Source organism: Rhipicephalus microplus, unplaced genomic scaffold, assembly GCF_043290135.1.
Source record: "Rhipicephalus microplus isolate Deutch F79 unplaced genomic scaffold, USDA_Rmic scaffold_59, whole genome shotgun sequence".
Classification (NCBI taxonomy): domain Eukaryota; kingdom Metazoa; phylum Arthropoda; class Arachnida; order Ixodida; family Ixodidae; genus Rhipicephalus; species Rhipicephalus microplus.
In genome coordinates this window covers 949525-965435 of record NW_027464632.1, presented here as the reverse complement: position 1 = coordinate 965435, position 15911 = coordinate 949525, and positions in this window count along the sequence as shown.

Sequence of the window (15911 nt, the reverse complement as noted above, 5' to 3'; positions counted from 1 at the left end):
GGAGGCGGCCTGGCGACCACTTGGGCGTAACTTGGGGATACAGGAGCCGGAAGCTGTTGTGGGTGGTACGCAGGCATAACCTCCGCTATTTCCTGCTCAATCGCTCGGCGGATGGGGGGGAAAATGGTAGTGGCCGATTGTTGAGCAGCCGGTGGGTGGGCGAAGGGCAGGAGAGAGAACTGCCGTGCGATTTCCTCACGTATGAAGGACTTGAGGTCTGCCAGCAGTGCCACCTGGTCACAGCTCGCCTCCAAGCCTGCAAGCCCTGCATCTCGTGGTGTGGATCGACGGGTCATCGAACGCTGCCGGCGGAGCTCCTCGTAGCTCTGGCACAGCGTGATGACCTCAGCTACTGTGCCTGGGTTTTTGGCCAGCAGCATCGTGAAGGCATCATCGGCAATGCCCTTCATGACGTTCCGGATCTTGTCTGATTCGGACATGCTGTCGTTGCATTTCTTGCATAGGTCCAAGACGTCTTCAATGTAGCTGGTGAATGATTCACCGGCCTGCTGAGCGCGTTCGCGTAAGCGCTGCTCGGCTTGCAGCTTACGAACGGCAGGGCGGCCAAAAACGTTGGTGATAGCGGTCTTAAAATCGGACCAGGTTGCGAAATCAGACGCGTGGTTGTTATACCACATGCCAGCCACACCCGCGAGGTAGAAAACCAGGTTGCCGAGTTTACCTGCCTCGTCCCAATGATTGGGGACGCTGACGCGTTCGTACATGACGAGCCAGTCCTCGACGTCGGTGCCATCCGCGCCGGTGAAGACAGGTGGGTCGCGGATGCGGGGGACACCGGAACATGGCGTCGGCGCAGGAGGAAGCGTTTGCTGGGCGGCGTCTTGTTGCATGGTTGAAGGCACGGTACGGGATCTAAGCTCCAAGGGCATCGAATGTGAACCGAAGATGTTTGAAGGGCACAGCACTCTCCACCAAAATGTTAAGGCGTTTAATAGCCGGTCCACAGCGAGCAAGCACAATGGCGACAGTAACGGCCAAGCACGGGCTCTCAGTGCGAGCGGCGTCCTTGTTGGGTAGCCCCACTAGAAGGTACTCAAGAGTTCGACCCATTTCATAGTTCGGAGGCTTCGCTACAACCCAAAGGTTGGAGGTTCGAGCCAACCCGGTGGTGGTGCGTTGCTTTTTTTTGGGGCTGATAGCTCTGAAGAAATGTTCTGACGGTGTTGAGAGTGGAGCACGACTGTCTCCGTGGCGCAATTGGCTAGCGCGATCGGCTGTTTACCGAAAGGTTGGAGGATCGAGCCCACCTGGTGGTGGTGCGGCGCTTTTTTTCCTTTGGGCTGATAGCTCTGAAGAAATGTTCTGACGGTGGTTATACTGGAGCACGACTGTCTCCGTGGCGCAATTGGCTAGCGCAATCGGCTGTTAACCAAAGGTCTGAGGTTCGAGCCCTTCCGGGAGTGGTGTGTTGCTTCTTTTTTTCTTTGGGCTGATAGCTTTGAAGACATGTTCTGATGGTGGCTAGAGTGGAGCAGGACTGTCTCCGTGGCGCAATTGGCTAGCGCGTTCGGCCGTATAACCAAAGGTTGAAAGTTCGAGCCCACCCGGTGGTGGTGCGGGGTTTTTTTCTTTGGGCTGATAGCTTTGAAGATATGTTCTGATGGTGATGAGTGTGAAGCAGGACTGTCTCCATGGCGCAATTGGCTAGCGCGATCGACTGTTAACCGAAAGGTTGGAGGTTCGAGTCCACCCGGTGGTGGTGCGGCGCTTTTTTTTGGGCTGATAGCTTTGAAGATATGTTCTGATGGTGGTGAGAGTATCGCAGGACTGTCTCCGTGGCGCAGTTTGCTAGCGTGATCGGCTGTTAAGCGAAAGGTTGGAGGTTCGAGCCCTCCCGGGAGTGGTGTGTTGCTTTTTTCTTTGCGCTGATAACTTTGGAGACATGTTCTCACGGTGGTGAGATCTGAGCACGACTGTCTCCATGGCGCCATTGGCTAGCACGTTGGGCTGTTAACCGAAAAATTGTAGGTTTGAGCTCTCCCGAAAGTGGTGTGTTGCTTTTTTCTTTGCGCTGACAGCTTTGAAGACATGTTCTGATGGTGTCTAGAGTGGAGCAGGACTGTCTCCGTGGCGCAATTGGCTAGCGCGTTCGGCCGTATAACGAAAGGTCTGAGGTTCGAGCCCTTCCGGGAGTGGTGTGTTGCTTTTTTTTCTTTGGGCTGATAGCTTTGAAGATATGTTCTGATGGTAGTGAGAGTGGAGCAGGACTGTCTCCGTGGCGCAATTGGCTAGCGCGATCGGCTGTTAACCGAAAGCTTGGAGTTTGGAGCCCACCCGGTAGTGGTGCGGCGCTTTTTTTTCTTTGAGCTGATAGCTTTGAAGATATGTTCTGATGGTGGTGAGAGTGGAACAGGACTGTATCCGTGGCGCAATTGGCTAGCGCGATCGGCTGTTATCCGAAAGGTTGGAGTTTCGAGCCCACCCGGAGACGGTGTGTCGCTTTTTTTTTCTTTGCGCTGATAGCTTTGAAGATATGTTCTGATGGGGGTGAGAGTGGAGCACGACTGTCTCCGTGGCGCAATTGGCTAGCGCGATCAGCTGTTAACAGAAAGGATGGAGGTTTGAGCCCACCCGGGGGTGGTGCGGCGCTTTTTTTTCTTTGGGCTGATAGCTTTGAAGATATGTTCTGATGTTGGTGAGAGTGGAGCACGACTGTCTCCATGGCGCAATTGGCGAGCGCGATCGGCTGTTAACCGAAAGGTTGGAGGTTCGAGCCCACCCGGTGGTGGTGCGGAACTTTTTTTCTTTGGGCTGATAGCTTTGAAGATATGTTCTGATGGTGGTGAGAGTGGAGCAGGACTGTCTCCGTGGCGCAATTGGCTAGCGCGATCGGCTGTTAACCGAAAGCTTGGAGTTTGGAGCCCACCCGGTAGTGGTGCGGCGCTTTTTTTTCTTTGAGCTGATAGCTTTGAAGATATGTTCTGATGGTGGTGAGAGTGGAGCAGGACTGTATCCGTGGCGCAATTGGCTAGCGCGATCGGCTGTTATCCGAAAGGTTGGAGTTTCGAGCCCACCCGGGGACGGTGTGTCGCTTTTTTTTTCTTTGCGCTGATAGCTTTGAAGATTTGTTCTGATGGGGGTGAGAGTGGAGCACGACTGTCTCCGTGGCGCAATTGGCCTGCGCGATCGGCTGTTAACAGAAAGGATGGAGGTTCTAGCCCACCCGGGGGTGGTGCGGCGCTTTTTTTTCTTTGGGCTGAAAGCTTTGAAGATATGTTTTGATGTTGGTGAGAGTGGAGCACGACTGTCTCCATGGCGCAATTGGCGAGCGCGATCGGCTGTTAACCGAAAGGTTGGAGGTTCGAGCCCACCCGGTGGTAGTGCGGCGCTTTTTTTTCTTTGAGCTGATAGCTTTGAAGATATGTTCTGATGGTGGTGAAAGTGGAGCAGGACTGTCTCCGTAGCGCAATTGGCTAGCGCGATCGGTTGTTAACCGAGAGGTTGGAGGTTTGAGCCCTCCCGGTGGTGGTGTGGCGCTTCTTTTTCTTTGGGCTGATAGCTCTGAAGAAATGTTCTGACGGTGGTGAGAGTGGAGCACGACTGTCTCCGTGGCGCAGTTGGCTAGCGTGATTTGCAGTTAACCGAAAAGTTGGAGGTTCAAGCCCACCCGATAGTGGTGCGGCACTTTTTTTTTGGGCTGATAGCTTTGAAGATATCTTCTAATGGTGGTGAGAGTGGAGCACGACTGTCTCCGTGACCCAATTGGCTAGCGCGATCCGCTGTTAAGCTAAAGGTTGGAGGTTCGAGCCCACCCGGTGGTGGTGCGTTGCTTTTTTTTTTGGGGCTGATAGCTTTGAAGAAATGTTCTGACGGTGTTGAGCGTGAAGCACGACTGTCTCCGTGGCGCAATTGGCTAGCGCGATCGGCTGTTAACCGAAAGTTTGGAGGTTCGAGCCCACCCGGTGGTGGTGTGGCGCTTTTTTTTCTTTGGGCTGATAGCTCTGAAGAAATGTTCTGACGGTGGTGAGAGTGGAGCACGACTCTCTCCGTGGCGCAATTGGCTAGCACGTTCGGCTGTTAACCGAAAAATTGGAGTTTGGAGCCCTCCCGGGAGTGGTGTGTTGCTTTTTTCTTTGCACTGATAGCTTTGAAGATATGTTCTGATGGTGGTGAGAGTGGAGCACGACTGTCTCCGTGGCGCAATTAGCTAGCGCGGTCAGCTGTTAACCGAAAGGTTGGAGGTTCGAGCCCACGCTGTGGTGGTGCGGCGCTTTTTTTTCTTTGCACTGATAGCTTTCGAGAAATGTTCTGACGGTGGTGAGATTGGAGCACGACTGTCTCCTTGGCGCAATTCGCTAGCACATTTGGCTGGTAACCGAAAAATTGGAGTTTCGAGCCCTCCCGGGAGTGGTCTGTTGCTTTTTTTCGCGCTTATAGCTTTGAAGATATGTTCTAATGGTGGTGAGAGTGGAGCACGACTGTCTCCGTGGCGCAATTGGCTAGCACGTTCGGCTGTTAACCGAAACATTGGAGTTTCGAGCCCTCCCGGGAGTGGTGTGTTGCTTTTTTCTTTGCGCTGACAGCTTTTAAGATATCTTCTAATGGTGGTGAGAGCGGAGCACGACTGTCTCCGTGACCCAATTGGCTAGCGCGATCCGCTGTTAACCTAAAGGTTGGAGGTTCGAGCCAACCCGGTGGTGGTGCGTTGCTTTTTTTGGGGCTGATAGCTCTGAAGAAATGTTCTGACGGTGTTGAGCGTGGAGCACGACTGTCTCCGTGGCGCAATTGGCTAGCGCGATCGGCTGTTTACCGAAAGGTTCGAGGTTCGAGCCCACCTGGTGGTGGTGCGGCGCTTTTTTTCCTTTGGGCTGATAGCTCTGAAGAAATGTTCTGACGGTGGTTAGAGTGGAGCACGACTGTCTCCGTGGCGGAATTGGCTAGCGCAATCTGCTGTTAACCGAAAGGTCTGTGGTTCGAGCCCTTCCGGGAGTGGTGTGTTGCTTTTTTTTCTTTGGGCTGATAGCTTTGAAGATATGTTCTGATGGTGGTTAGAGTGGAGCAGGACTGTCTCCGTGGCGCAATTGGCTAGCGCGTTCGGACGTTAAACGAAAGGTTGAAGGTTCGAGCCCACCTGGTGGTGGCGCGGGCTTTTTTTCTTTGGGCTGATAGCTTTGAAGATATGTTCTGATGGTGATGAGAGTGAAGCAGGACTGTCTCCATGGCGCAATTGGCTAGCGCGATCGACTGTTAACCGAAAGGTTGGAGGTTCGAGCCCACCCGGTGGTGGTGCGGCGCTTTTTTTCTTTGGGCTGATAGCTTTGAAGATATGTTCTGATGGTGGTGAGAGTGGAGCAGGACTGTCTCCGTGGCGCAATTGGCTAGCGCGATTGGCTGTTAACCGAAAGCTTGAAGTTTGGAGCGTACCCGGTGGTGGTGCGGCGCTTTTTTTTCTTTGAGCTGATAGCTTTGAAGATATAGAGTGGAACAGGACTGTATCCGTGGCGCAATTGGCTAGCGCGATCGGCTGTTATCCGAAAGGTTGGAGTTTCGAGCGCACCCGGGGACGGTGTGTCGCTTTTTTTTTCTTTGCGCTGATAGCTTTGAAGATATGTTCTGATGGGGGTGAGAGTGGAGCACGACTGTCTTCGTGGCGCAATTGGCTAGCGCGATCGGCTGTTAACAGAAAGGATGGAGGTTCGAGCCCACCCGGGAGTGGTGCGGCCCTTTTTTTTCTTTTGGCTGATAGCTTTGAAGATATGTTCTGATGGTGGTGAGATTGTAGCACGACTGTCTCCGTGGCGCAATTGGCTAGCACGTTCGGCTGTTAACCGAAAATTTGGAGTTTCGAGCCTTCCCGTAATTGGTGTGTTGCTTTTTTTCTTTGCGCTGATAGCTTTGACGATATATTCTGATGGTGGTGAGAGTAGAGCACGACTGTCTCCGTGGCGCAATTCGCTAGCGCGATCGGCTGTTAACCGAAAGGTTGCAGATTCGACCGCTCCCGGAAGTGGTGTGTTCTTTTTTCTTTGCGCTGATAGCTTTGAAGATATGTTCTGATGGTGGCGAGAGTGGAGCACGACTGTCTCTGTGGCGCAATTGGCTAGCGCTATATGCTGTTAACCGAAAAGTTGGAGGTTCGAGCCCCCCGGTGGTGGTGCGGCGCTTTTTTTTCTTCGGGCTGATAGCTCTGAGGAAATGTTCTGACGGTGGTGAGAGTGGAGTACGACTGTCTCCGTGGCGCAGTTGGCTAGCGCGATCGGCTGTTAACTGAAATGTTGGAGGTTCGAGCCCTCCCGGGAGTGGTGTGTTGCTTTTTTTTCTTTGGGCGGATAGCTTTGAAGATATGTTCTGATGGTGGTGAGAGTGGAGCAGGACTGTCTCCGTCGCGCAATTGGCTAGCGCGATCGGCTGTTAACAGAAAGGTTGGAGGATCGAGCCCACCCGGTGGTGCTGCGGCGGCGTTTTTTCTTTGTGCTGATAGATTTGAAGATAGGTTCTGATGGTGGTGAGTGTGGAGCAGGACTGTCTCCGTGGCGCAATCGGCTAGCGCGATCGGCTGTTAACCGAAAGCTTGGAGGTTCGAGCCCACCCGGTGGTGGTGCGGCGCTTTTTTTCTTTGCACTGATAGCTTTGGAGAAATGTTCTGACAGTGATGAGATCGGAGCACGACTGTCTCCTTGGCGCAATTCGCTAGCACATTCGGCTTTAACTGAAAAATTGGAGTTTCGAGCCCTCCCGGGAGTGGTGTGTCGCTTTTTTCTTTGCGCTGATAGCTTTGAAAATATGTTCTGATGGTGGTGAGACTGGAGCACGACTGTCTCCGTGGCGCAATTGGCTAGCGCCGTCAGCTGTTAACCGAAAGGTTGGAGGTTCGAGCCCACCCGGTGGTGGTGCGGCGCTTTTTTTTCTTTGCACTGATAGCTTTGGAGAAATGTTCTGACAGTGATGAGATCGGAGCACGACTGTCTCCTTGGCGCAATTCGCTAGCACATTCGGCTTTAACTGAAAAATTGGAGTTTCGAGCCCTCCCGGGAGTGGTGTGTCGCTTTTTTCTTTGCGCTGATAGCTTTGAAAATATGTTCTGATGGTGGTGAGACTGGAGCACGACTGTCTCCGTGGCGCAATTGGCTAGCGCGATCTGCTGTTGACCGAAAGGTTGGAGGTTCGAGCCCACCCGGTGGTGGTGCGGCGCTTTTTTTTCTTTGGGCTGATAGCCCTGAAAAAATGTTCTGACGGTGGTGAGAGTGGAGCACGCCTGTCTCCGTGGCGCAATTGGCTAGCGCGATCGGCAGTTAACCGAAAAGTTGGAGGTTCGAGACCACGTGGCGGTGGTGCAGCACTTTCTTTTTGGGGCCGATAGCTTTGAAGATATGTTCTGATGGTGGTTAGAGTATAGCAGGACTGTCTCCGTGGCGCAATTTGCTAGCGCGATCGGCTGTTAACCGAAATGTTGGAGGTTCGAGCCCTCTCGGGAGTGGTGAGTCGCTTTTTTCTTTGCGCTGATAGCTTTGAAGACATGTTCTGATGGTGGTGAGATTGGAGCACGACTGTCTCCGTGGCACGATTGGCTGGCACGTTCGGCTGTTAACCGAAAAATTGGAGGTTTGAGCCCTCCCGGCAGTGGTGTGTTGCTTTTTTCTTTGCGCTGATAGCTTTGAAGATATGTTCTGATGGTGGTGAGAGTAGAGCACGCCTGTCTTCGTGGCGCAATTGGCTAGCGCGATCGGCTGTTAACCGAAAGGTTGGAGGTTCGAGCCCACCCGGTGGTGGTGCGGCGCTTTTTTTTCTTTGGGCTGATAGCTCTGAAGAAACGTTCTGACGGTGGTAGGAGTGGAGCACGACTGTCTCCGTGGCGCAATTGGCTAGCGTGATCGGCTGTTAACCGAAAGTTTGGAGGTTCGAGCCCACCCGGTGGTGGTGCGGCGCTTTTTTTTCTTTGGGCTGATAGCTCTGAAGAAATGTTCTGACGGTGGTGAGAGTGGAGCACGACTGTCTCCGTGGCGCAATCGGCTAGCACGTTCGGCTGTTAACCGAAAAATTGGAGTTTCGAGCCCACCCGGTCGTGGTGCGGCACTTTTTTGTCTTTGCGCTGATAGCTTTGGAGAAATGTTCTGATGGAGGTTAGAGTGGAGCACGACTGTCTTCGTGGCGCAATTGGCTAGCGCGATCGGCTGTTTACCGAAAGGTTGGAGGTTCGAGCCCACCCGGCGGGGGTACAGCGCTTTTTTTCTATGGGCTGATAGCTTTGAAGATATGTTCTCATGGTGGTGAAAACGGAGCAGGACTGTCTCCGTGGCGCAATTTGCTAGCGCGATCGGCTGTTAACCGAAAGGTTGGAGGTTCGAGCCCTCTCGGGAATGGTGTATTGCTTTTTTCATTGCACTGATAGCTTTGAAGGTATGTTCTGTTTGTGGTGAGAGTGGAGCACGACTCTCTCCGTAGCGCAATTAGCTAGCGCGATCGGCTGTTAACCAAAAGGTTGGAGGTTAGAGCCCACCCGGTGGTGGTGCGGCGTTTTTTTTCCTTTGGGCTGATAGCTCTGAAGAAATGTTCTCACGGGGTAGAGAGTGGAGCACGACTGTCTTCGTGGCGCAATTGGCTAGCGCGATCGGCTGTTAACCGAAAGGTTGGAGGTTCGAGCCCTCCCGGGAGTGGTGTGTTGTTTTTTTTTCTTTGGGCTGATAGCTTTGAAGATATGTTCTGATGGTGGTTAGAGTGGAGCAGGACTGTCTCCGTGGCGCAATTGGCTAGCGCGTTCGGCCGTTAGCCGAAAGGGTTGAAGTTCGAGCCCACCCGGTGGTGGTGCGGGCTTTTTTTCTATGGGCTGATAGCTTTGAAGATATGTTCTGATGGTGGTGAGAGTGTAGCGCGACGGTCTCCATGGCGCAACTGGCTGGCGCGATCCGCTGTTAACCTAAAGGTTGGAGGTTCGAGCCAACCCGGCGGTGGTGCGTTGCTTTTTTTTGGGGCTGATAGCCCTGAAGAAATGTTCTGACGGTGTTGAGCGTGGAGCACGACTGTCTCCGTGGCGCAATTGGCTAGGGCGATCGGCTGTTTACCGAAAGGTTGGAGGTTCGAGCCCACCTGGTGGTGGTGCGGCGCTTTTTTTCCTTTGGGCTGATAGCTCTGAAGAAATGTTCTGACGGTGGTTAGAGTGGAGCACGACTGTCTCCGTGGCGCAATTGGCTAGCGCAATCGGCTGTTAACCGAAAGGTCTCAGGTTCGAGCCCTTCCGGGAGTGGTGTGTTGCTTTTTTTTCTTTGGGCTGATAGCTTTGAAGATATGTTCTGATGGTGGTTAGAGTGGAGCAGGACTGTCTCCGTGGCGCAATTGGCTAGCGCGTTCGGACGTTGGTTGAAAAAGGTTGGTTGAAAGGTTGAAGGTTCGAGCCCACCTGGTGGTGGTGCGGGCTTTTTTTCTTTGGGCTGATAGCTTTGAAGATATGTCCTGATGGTGATGAGAGTGAAGCAGGACTGTCTCCATGGCGCAATTGGCTAGCGCGATCGACTGTTAACCGAAAGGTTGGAGGTTCGAGCCCACCCGGTGGTGGTGCGGCGCTTTTTTTCTATGGGCTGATAGCTTTGAAGATATGTTCTGATGGTGGTGAGAGTGGAGCAGGACTGTCTCCGTGGCGCAATTGGCTAGCGCGATCGGCTGTTAACCGAAAGCTTGGAGTTTGGAGCCCACCCGGTAGTGGTGCGGCGCTTTTTTTTCTTTGAGCTGATAGCTTTGAAGATATGTTCTGATGGTGGTGAGAGTGCAACAGGACTGTATCCGTGGCGCAATTGGCTAGCGCGATCGGCTGTTATCCGAAAGGTTGGAGTTTCGAGCCCACCCGGGACCGGTGTGTCGCTTTTTTTTTCTTTGCGCTGATAGCTTTGAAGATATGTTCTGATGGGGGTGAGAGTGGAGCACGACTGTCTCCGTGGCGCAATTGGCTAGCGCGATCAGCTGTTAACAGATAGGATGGAGGTTCGAGCCCACCCGGGGGTGGTGCGGCGCTTTTTTTTCTTTGGGCTGATAGCTTTGAAGATATGTTCTGATGTTGGTGAGAGTGGAGCACGACTGTCTCAATGGCGCAATTGGCTAGCGTGATTTGCAGTTAACCTAAAAGTTGGAGGTTCGAGCCCACCCGATGGTGGTGCGGCACTTTTTTTTTGGGCTGATAGCTTTGAAGATATGTTCTGATGGTGGTGAGAGTATAGCAGGACTGTCTCCGTGGCGCAGTTTGCTAGCGTGATCAGCTGTTAAGCGAAAGGTTGGAGGTTCGAGCCCTCCCGGGAGTGGTGTGTTGCTTTTTTCTCTGCGCTGATAACTTTGGAGACATGTTCTCACGGTGGTGAGATCTGAGCACGACTGTCTCCATGGCGCAATTGGCTAGCACGTTGGGCTGTTAACCGAAAAATTGTAGGTTTGAGCTCTCCCGAAAGTGGTGTGTTGCTTTTTTCTTTGCGCTGACAGCTTTGAAGATATCTTCTAATGGTGGTAGTGGAGCACGACTGTCTCCGTGACCCAAATGGCTAGCACGATCCGCTGTTAACCTAAAGGTTGGAGGTTCGAGCCAACCTGGTGGTTTTGCGTTGCTTTTTTTTGGGGCTGATAGCTCTGAAGAAATGTTCTGACGGTGTTGAGCGTGGAGCACGACTGTCTGCGTGAAGCAATTGGCTAGCGCGATCGGCTGTTAACCGAAAGTTTGGAGGTTCGAGCCCACCCGGTGATGGTGCGGCGCTTTTTTCGTTGTGCTGTTAGCTTGAAAATATGTTCTGATGGTGGTGAAAGTATAGCAGGACTGTCTCCGTGGCGCAATTTGCTAGCGCTATCGGCTGTTAACCGAAAGGTTGGAGGTTCGAGCCCACCCGGTGGTGGTGCGGCGCTTTTTTTTTCTTTGGGCTGATAGCTCTGAATAAATGTTCTGACGGTGGTGAGAGTGTAGCGCGACTGTCTCCATGGCGCAACTGGCTAGCGTGATCGGCTGTTAACCGAAAGGTTGGAGGTTCGAGCCCACCCGGTGGTGGTGCGGCGCTTTTTTTTCTTTGGGCTGATAGCTTTGAAGATATGTTCTAATGGTGGTGAGAGTGGAGCAGGACTGTCTCCGTGGCGCAATTGGCTAGCGCGATCGGCTGTTAATCGAAAGCTTGGAGTTTTGAGCCCACCCGGTAGTGGTGCGGCCCTTTTTTTTCTTTTGGCTGATAGCTTTGAAGATATGTTCTGATGGTGGTGAGAGTGGAGCAGGACTGTCTCCGTGGCGCAATTGGCGAGTGTGATCGGCTGATAACCGAAAGGTTGGAGGTTCGAGCCCACTCGGTGGTGGTAAGGCGCTTTTTTTTCTTTGGGCTGATAGCTTTGAAGATATCTTCTGATGGTGGTGAGAGTGGAGCAGGACTGTCTCCGTGGCGCATTTGGCTAGCGCGATCGGCTGTTAACCGAAAGCTTGGAGTTTCGAGCTCACCCGGTAGTGGTGCGGCGCTTTTTTTTTCTTTGCGCTGATGGCTTTGGAGAAATGTTCTGACGGTGGTGAGATTGTAGCACGACTGTCTCCATGGCGCAATTGGCTAGCACGTTCGGCTGTTAACCGAAAAATTGGAGTTTCGAGCCCTCCCGGGATTGGTGTGTTGCTTTTTTTCTTTGCGCTGATAGCATTGAAGATATGTTCTGATGGTGGTGAGAGTGAAGCACGACTGTCTCCGTGGCGCAATTGGCTAGCGCGATCGGCTGTTACCGAAAGGTTGGAGGTTCGAGCCCACCTGGCGGTGGTGCAGCGCTTTTTTTTTGGCTGATAGCTTTCTAGAAATGTTCTGACGGTGGTGAGATTGGAGCACGACTGTCTCCTTGGCGCAATTCACTAGCACATTCGGCTGGTAACCGAAAAATGGGAGTTTCAAGCCCTCCCGGGAATGGTGTGTCGCGTTTTTCGTTGCGCTGATAGCTTTGAAAGTATGTTCTGATGGTGGTGAGACTGGAGCACGACTGCCTCCGTGGCGCAATCGGCTAGCGCGATCTGCTGTTGACCGAAAGGTTGGAGGTTCGAGCCCACCCGGTGGTGGTGCGGAAATTTTTTTGGGCCGATAGCTTTGAAGATATGTTCTGATGGTGGTGAAAGTATAGCAGGACTGTCTCCGTGGCGCAATTTGCTAGCGCTATCGGCTGTTAACCGAAAGATTGGAGGTTCGAGCCCACCCGGTGGTGGTGCGGCGCTTTTTTTTTTCTTTGGGCTGATAGCTCTGAATAAATGTTCTGACGGTGGTGAGAGTGTAGCGCGACTGTCTCCATGGCGCAACTGGCTAGCGTGATCGGCTGTTAACCGAAAAATTGGAGTTTCGAGCCCTCCCGGGAGTGGTGTGTTGCTTTTTTCTTTGCGCTGATAGCTTTGAAGATATGTTCTGATGGTGGTGAGAGTGGAGCGTGACTGTCTTCGTGGCGCAATTGGCTAGCGCGATCGGCTGTTTACCGAAAGGTTGGAGGTTCGAGCCCTTCCGGGAGTGGTGTGTTGCTTTTTTTTCTTTGGGCTGATAGCTTTGAAGATATGTTCTGTATGTGGCTAGAGTGGAGCAGGACTGTCTCCGTGGCGCAATTGGCTAGCGCGTTCGGCCGACAAACGAAAGGTTGAAGGTTCGAGCCCACCCGCTGGTGGTGCGGTCTTTTTTCTATGGGCTGATAGCTTTGAAGATATGTTCTGATGGTGATGAAAGTGAAGCAGGACTGTCTCCATGGCGCAATTGGCTAGCGCGATCGACTGTTAACCGAAAGGTTGGAGGTTCGAGCCCACCCGGTGGTGGTGCGGCGCTTTTTTTCTTTGGGCTGATAGCTTTGAAGATATGTTCTGATGGTGGTGAGAGTGGAGCAGGACTGTATCCGTGGCGCAATTGGCTAGCGCGATCGGCTGTTATCCGAAAGGTTGGAGTTTCGAGCCCACCCGGGGACGGTGTGTCGCTTTTTTTTTTCTTTGCGCTGATAGCTTTGAAGATATGTTCTGATGGGGGTGAGAGTGGAGCACGACTGTCTCCGTCGCGCAATTGGCTAGCGCGATCAGCTGTTAACAGAAAGGATGGAGGTTCGAGCCCGCCCGGGGGTGGTGCGGCGCTTTTTTTTCTTTGGGCTGATAGCTTTGAAGATATGTTCTGATGTTGGTGAGAGTGGAGCACGACTGTCTCTGTGGCGCAATTGGCTAGCGCCGTCAGCCTGTTAACCGAAAGGTTGGAGGTTCGAGCCCACCCGGTGGTGGTGCGGCGCTTTTTTTTCTTTGCACTGATAGCTTTGGAGAAATGTTCTGACGGTAGTGAGATTGGAGCACGACTGTCTCCTTGGCGCAATTCGCTAGCACATTCGGCTGGTAACCGAAAAATTGGAGTTTCGAGCCCTCCCGGGAGTGGTGTGTCGCGTTTTTCGTTGCGCTGATAGCTTTGAAAATATGTTCTGATGGTGGTGAGACTGAAGCACGACTGTCTCCGTGGCGCAATTGGCTTGCGCGATCTGCTGTTGACCGAAAGGTTGGAGGTTCGAGCCCACCCGGTGGTGGTGCGGCACTTCTTTTTCTTTGGGCTGATAGCTCTGAAGAAATATTCTGACGGTGGTGAGAGTGGAGCACGACTGTCTCCGTGGCGCAATTGGCTCGCGCGATCGGCAGTTAACCGAAAAGTTGGAGGTTCGAGCCCACGTGGTTGTGGTGCGGAAATTTTTTTTGGGGCCGATAGCTTTGAAGATATGTTCTGATGGAGGTGAGAGTATAGCAGGACTGTCTCCGTGGCGCAATTTGCTAGCGCTATCGGCTGTTAACCGAAAGGTTGGAGGTTCGAGCCCACCCGGTGGTGGTGCGGCGCTTTTTTTTCTTTGGGCTGATAGCTCTGAATAAATGTTCTGATGGTGGTGAGAGAGTAGCGCGACTGTCTCCATGGCGCAATTGGCTAGCGTGATCGGCTGTTAACCGAAAGGTTGGAGGTTCGAGCCCACCCGGTGGTGGTGCGGCGCTTTTTTTTCTTTGGGCTGATAGCTCTGAAGAAATGTTTTGATGGTGGTGAAAGTGGAGCACGACTGTCTCCGTGGCGCAATTGGCTAGCACCTTCGGCTGTTAACCGAAAAATTGGAGTTTCGAGCCCTCCCGGGAGTGGTGTGTTGCTTTTTTCTTTGCGCTGATAGCTTTGAAGATATGTTCTGATGGTGGTGATAGTGGAGCACGACTGTCTCCGTGGCGCAATTGGCTAGCACGTTCGGGTGTTAACCGAAAAATTGGAGTTTCCAGCCCTCCCGGGAGTGGTGTGTTGCTTTTTTCTTTGCGCTGATAGCTTTCAAGATATGTTCTGATGGTGGTGAGAATGGAGCGTGACTGTCTTCTTGGCGCAATTGGCTAGCGCGATCGGCTGTTTACCGAAAGGTTGGAGGTTCGAGCCCACCCGGTGGTTGTGCAGCGCTTTTTTCCTTTGGGCTGATAGCTTTGAAGATATGTTCTGACGGTGGTGAGATTGGAGCACGACTGTCTCCTTGGCGCAATTCGCTAGCACATTTGGCTGGTAACCAAAAAATTGGAGTTTCGAACCCTCCCGGGAGTGGTGTGTCGCGTTTTTCGTTGCGCTGATAGCTTTGAAAATATGTTCTAATGGTGCTGAGACTGCAGCACGACTGTCTCCGTGGCGCAATTGGCTAGCGCGATCTGCTGTTGACCGAAAGGTTGGAGGTTCGAGCCCACCCGGTGGTGGTGCGGCGCTTCTTTTTCTTTGGGCTGATAGCTCTGAAGAAATATTCTGACGGTGGTGAGAGTGGAGCACGACTGTCTCCGTGGCGCAATTGGCTAGCGCGATCGGCAGTTAACCGAAAAGTTGGAGGTTCGAGCCCACGTGGTGGTGGTGCAGAATTTTTTTTGGGGGCCGATAGCTTTGAAGATATGTTCTGATGGTGGTGAGAGTATAGCAGGACTGTCTCCGTGGCGCAATTTGCTGGCGCTATCGGCTGTTAACCGAAAGGTTGGAGGTTCGAGCCCACCCGGTGGTGGTGCGGCGCTTTTTTTTCTTTGCGCTGATAGCTTTGAAGATATGTTCTGATGGTGGTGAGAGTGGAGCGTGACTGTCTCCGTGGCGCAATTGGCTAGCGCAATCGGCTGTTTACCGAAAGGTTGGAGGTTCGAGCCCACCCGGTGGTGGTGCAGCGCTTTTTTTCTTTGGGCTGATAGCTTTGAAGATATGTTCTCATGGTGGTGAGAGTGGAGCAGGACTGTCTCCGTGGCGCAATTGGCTAGCGCGATCGGCTGTTAACCGAAAGGTTGGAGGTTCGTTCCCACCCGGTGGTGGTGCGGCGCTTTTTTTCTTTGGACTGATAGCTTTGAAGATATGTTCTGATGGTGGTGAGAGTGGAGCAGGACTGTATCCGTGGCGCAATTGGCTAGCGCGATCGGCTGTTATCCGAAAGGTTGTTGTTTCGAGCCCACCCGGGGACGGTGTGTCGCTTTTTTTTTCTTTGCGCTGATAGCTTTGAAGATATGTTCTGATGGGGGTGAGAGTGGAGCACGACTGTCTCCGTCGCGCAATTGGCTAGCGCGATCAGCTGTTAACAGAAAGGATGGAGGTTCGAGCCCACCCGGGGGTGGTGCGGCGCTTTTTTTTCTTTGGGCTGATAGCTTTGAAGATATGTTCTGATGTTGGTGAGAGTGGAGCACGACTGTCTCCGTGGCGCAATTGGCTAGCGCCGTCAGCTGTTAACCGAAAGGTTGGAGGTTCGAGCCCACCCGGTGGTGGTGCGGCGCTTTTTTTTCTTTGCACTGATAGCTTTGGAGAAATGTTCTGACGGTAGTGAGATTGGAGCACGACTGTCTCCTTGGCGCAATTCGCTAGCACATTCGGCTGGTAACCGAAAAATTGGAGTTTCGAGCCCTCCCGGGAGTGGTGTGTCGCGTTTTTCGTTGCGCTGATAGCTTTGAAAATATGTTCTGATGGTGGTGAGACTGAAACACGACTGTCTCCGTG